This window comes from Aptenodytes forsteri, unplaced genomic scaffold (genome assembly GCF_000699145.1).
Source record: "Aptenodytes forsteri isolate BGI_AS27 unplaced genomic scaffold, ASM69914v1 Scaffold169, whole genome shotgun sequence".
Classification (NCBI taxonomy): Eukaryota; Metazoa; Chordata; class Aves; order Sphenisciformes; family Spheniscidae; genus Aptenodytes; species Aptenodytes forsteri.
In genome coordinates this window covers 896,164-901,453 of record NW_008796115.1, presented here as the reverse complement: position 1 = coordinate 901,453, position 5,290 = coordinate 896,164, and positions in this window count along the sequence as shown.

Genomic DNA, 5,290 nt, shown 5'->3' with positions numbered 1-5,290 from the left:
TCTATGCCTTCTTGTCTGACTTAACTGCTGTTAAATATTGAGTACTTCAGAACCAACCACACAGAGAAATAATATTATCTTCCGTTGTCTTTGCTTTCCCTATTATCCACAACTTACAGGCAAGAGAAGAAGTGCTGTTCAGACTTTCCCCATTTATCCTTGACGTTCCCAGAGGGCTTCAGCTTGGAGTCGGAAACGAGCTGTCCCATTTCTCCACTTCCTATTTTTCTTAGCTGAGTTGATTCCCATGCTGCTCGGCAGTTGCTGAGAACCTGGCAGAGGGCAGTTGTGCTCAGGGTCCGAGTTTCGCCGGGCCAGCGTTGCGTAACGTTAGCTGTTGCACAAGGCAGCAACTGGCACGTGCTGGGGCCTTTTAGATGAACTCTTCTCCACAAAAATGACACTGGTGTCTCAGAGATATCATCAAGTCTATGCAAAAGCTCAGAGCATCTGAGTCTAATTTAACTGCGCTATTTAATTTAATTACAGATTTGTTGTAAGAAGTTGACTGCTGCTGCTATGGTTGGATGGGAAAGAAAGATATCAAGAAGTGTTCATTTAAAAGCCTTTCACGTAAAGGCAGGTAGACACTTGTGTAGCGCAGCAGCTGATGTTATGCAAGTGAGATAAACCTCCATCAAAACCTGTGGCTCAGCAATTTATAAACAACATAGGAACCAAAGTAAGTTTTCTCTCCTGTTTGATCTTGGTCAAATTACAGCTGTTAGGGGACAAGAGCAGTGACTGATCTGGCAATCCATCCTTGCCTGTTTGCTCAAAGTGGGGAATACTGGCTGATGCCAGATGAGGGGTACTGATCCCTGTAAGCAGAGCCTCAGATTAGACAGAAATTCAATTGCATAAATCGGACTCAAACCAGGAAGTATATTATTACAATTCCTGAAGTGAAACAGGCCATGGTGCCACCAAAGTAGCTGACCAGGTACAAAAATGTTGATTCCCTAGTAAAAGGTGAAACAACTTACCTTCTGTCCCTTTTCTTCTCCCTGTGTTGTGTATGGAGATAAGACCTTTTCATTCAGGAGAGTTATCTAATCTGCCCCTAGGTTGAGGCAATTACCTATCTCCCTTGGCAGATCAGACTGAGCTTGCAATTTATATCTAAGACAAAACATGAATCATTTTTCTAATTATTGCTAGTCTCCAATCTTGTTGTGTCTCTTTCGTGAATGAAAGACCTAGAATGTAAAAGGGATGATAATAAGATCTTGAAGGGAAAAATACGTTTAGATAAGGTTTTTCTACTTGTAGAATTTAATGAACGTAACTGCATAGAAGAGATGTGATAATTAGATATTTAAAAATCCACTTTAATAAAAACAAAGACGTTCTAAAAGAGGGACAAAAAAGGCGCAGACTCCTTTTCGTAGTTGGGTAGTGAATAACTGTTCAGATTGTTCCAATTCCAGTAAAGGGAATGAGAAGAGGTAGAGAGCATCTTTTAAGTGAACAGAAGTAACTCACTTTTCTATTTTTTGTTAAGTATGGGACTGGTGCACAGGCAAAGAGAACATGAAACGAAGAAGGAAAAAACACTATATAACAGGTAGATAGCACTGCAAGATCAAAACCATTTGATAGCCAATTCAAACACAGTGCAACCTTGTAATTGTATATAACAAAAAAAATCTATTTTAAAATAATTTTACTTGTTAGCACTATGCTGCTTTTAATAGATGAGAACCTCAACGATCCATGTGGGAGTTGGGGACCCAGTTGTTGTTTTCTTTCCAGCTGATTGGCTTCACAGATCTCTCTGGGGAGGAAGGGTTTTGTGCAGTCTTTAAAATGTTTCAAAAGTAGAATCCAATGTAATCGCATCTTTTTTAGTGTACTTCAGTGTCGAGTCTCTGTTATCCATACTGTTGACTAGGTTTGTGTGTGTGTGAAACAGTTTCATTCATGCTTGTACATCTATCCGAACCCATGTCTCTCTCTCAGGTTCCCATTCTTTAAGCACAATGGTCTGTGAATGCTGTAGAACGCATTATTAGCTTATGGTATCCCGAATATTTTAATATTAATCAATAAGCTGAATTTTCTTTTCATAAGTCTTAAAGTTCAGACTGTGGGTGAGAGAAGGGAAAAATGTGGCAGACTGTCTTCCTCAGTGTTGTTGACCAAAGGGAAAACACTGGGGAACGTATACTGAGAGCCAACAGCACTCATCTGCTCCATGCCACAGAACACAGCAGCACCCAATGGATTTTAGTTGTATTCATGTTCCCATTACTGTTTGTGTGCTGTCTTTGAAGTTCTTCCCATGGTTCTCTTGCTCCCTTATGTGTGTATGCCATATGTACCCCTGAGTTTGGGGGGAGAGGAGGGAAGGAGAGGAATGTCATTGTACCACGTGACTGATCCGTAGCGCAGGTTTGCAATGTGTTCAGCCTGCCTCTGCTAGACTGAGTTTGTTGTCCATTTGGGGGCTGCTTTGTACCTGCAAAGGCAGAGGAGTTGCAAGAAACTTCACGTCTGTGGCATAAGAAATAATAGCTTGTGCTGACTGCTTCTAGTTTTCTCTCAGATTTTACCTCTTTCTCAAGTATATCCATCTTTTTTTTTTTTCTTTTTTTTTTTAAATCCAAGCCATTCTTTGGTGCACTTTTGACAAGCTTGTAATGAGATGTCTCACATCTGGAGTTCTCCTAAGCGCTCTTGGGAACAGAGCACACAATTTCTGCTTCCTGTTTGTGGCCCTGAACCGCTGCGTGTCAATGTTGAAGACTGCCTGTTCTCTAGCTAAGGCTAGGTTTAAAAAACAAAACAACAACAAAACCCACCAAAAACCCAGTCCAAAACAAAACCAAAAAACCCAAACCACACCAAACCAAAACAAAAAAATCCTCACCTTCTCTTCTTTCCTCCCTCTCAACTTCCCCCACAACTGTCCTTTAGATGCTGACATGCACATCAAGGCTCTCAAAAGAGCATTCTCTCTAGTCAATACCCCTTGGGTGCTGACTTTTAAACTCTTGGTTCAGCCCAGCGTTTGTCTGACACCTTCATGTCCAGATGATGACCTTTCAAAATAAAACAATATATAGTTTTGTGGTGACTTGCAAAGATCTGATGCATTTTGAAACTGAACTGTATTTTTATCCTGCGTAGTGTACCATTCTCTGGTGTCTAGATCCACTGACATTGTGTCTGCCTCACTGAGAGAATGTTGTCTTTTTGGTGTTGCCTTGTAAACTGCAGTACTTAACATAGTATCCTAGTACTGAGAGCCTGGGTAATGGATTTATAGTTCTGTATGAACTCAGCAAGTAACTTAGGGTGTTAGGGGCACACAGACACCCTTTTTTTAACTTTGAAATCCGTCAAATGTCTGAATGTTGGTGCTCCAGCTTGACAGCTAGAACTTGTTTTGGAGTTTACGTAACTTAAATAGTTGCCATTTTAATTGTTCACATGTTATTTACAAAACTGTAGCATTCTAGTGCCATGGCAATGGCTGACATAAACAACTAAAATAAATACACAAGTATTTCAGTGCAACTAACAACAAACGATAATGAAAATTGCATGAAAGAAGAACCTCAGTTTTATTTTTTGGAGTATGAGAGACTAAATGCCAAGATCACTCTTTAGTGTAATCATAACAATTTCAAGGATTAGTTGAGCTCTAAATTAAAATAATTCAGACATTCATGTTCTTGTTTGTTTGTATAATGGAAGTCTAAATCCCATTCTCTATTCAGATTCTAATCTTCAATAAGTCATTCTCTAATTGTTTTACCTGTAGGAATAATGGATAGAGAAGAGAGATGCAGCTTTCTTCCCCTTCCGGTTTTTATGGCTGAGAGGATTGAGAAAGCATCGGTCTGAAGACACTGCATGTTGTTCAGACCATCAGGCGAGTATGATTTCACAGGTTAGGGGAATCAGCTCTACTTTTTTGAGTGTTGTCTACATCCTGACTTGAGAGATAAATGAAAAGCTGTGTTTATTTTTTCCTGTGGTTCTAGGCATGAGAAATACCCTGTGATCTTCTTTTTTAAAAAATGTTGATGATGTGAATACTTGTCAGATCTGTTTATTCTGTGGTGGGATGGCTTCTGTGGCAATACTGTTTGATATAGAATCATAGAATCATTTAGGTTGGAAAAGACCTTTAAGATATGTTTGTATGGGTAGAGCTGGAAACAAAAGCCGGAAGGGAGATGACTCATGAGCCCATTTAGAAATGGGCTTTACCTTCTGGAGGTAAACTATTTCCTTCAAAATATTTATTTTGGCTATTTTAATATATATATATATATATATATATGTATCTCAATGTCATGTATACTTAAAGCATAATAAATAACGGTCTAAAAGTGTGCATCAAAACCTGATATTATTTTGCTTCCAGAGGAAAAAGGTTTTCTGATGAGTGTTTTTAACTTGTTTTTTATTTTGATAGTTACAAGTTTCATTAAAAAAAAATCAGAAGTGTGCAGATAGACTGTGAACATGCAGTGTGGCTGTAGCAAAACTATTTTTGGTTTTATTCAGTGATTCGCTAACTATAACATTTATCAGGGTGACCAGTCTCATAGATTTCCTACACCTTGCTCAGTGCCCGAGACACACAGCTGGGCTTTACCTTGGGCCTTCTCACTTCCATCCCAAGACTCTCACATTTGTTTACATACAATGGCACAGCTTCAGTAAGAGAGGTAGAGTGTGTCCTGCTCTTCTGCATAGCGTCTTGTGGCCAAGTCACTCCCTGAGGGCCTAGATGTTGAGAAGGGTCAAGAGCCCAGCTCTTCATACATTAAGCTGGTATTTGCTGGACCCATGCTAACACTGAGTGCCATCACCACAGTCTCCTTCCAAGCTGTATTTTTCAGAAGACAGCAAGTAAAAATGTTTGGGTGGTCAGAATCGGGCACGGGTTGTCAAGAGCCTCAAGCGTTGTGCCGGGAAAGTTTCTGGACTTCAGCGGAACTGGGCATTTGGTTGCTATAGCTGGGGCAGTTCTGGTGATATATAAATGTCCAGGTATGCAAGGAATGATTACACCAAATAGGAGACAGCTAATGAGATGTTCAACATTAAACAGGCATGTTTTTGGGTTACAACTTTGGACTTGGGTGTCTGAAGCCTGTCTGAATCCTATTTTAGATGCCTACATCCTTTTTTTTTTTCCCCCAGTTTTGGCCCATAGCAGAATTCTGTGGGACATGCTTCACCATTGTGCAAGAAAGCCCAAGAGCTGATCCTGCAAATGTGAAGCATGTAGGTAATGTTTGCAGTAATGTTTGCTGCGCTGCTTTCATCA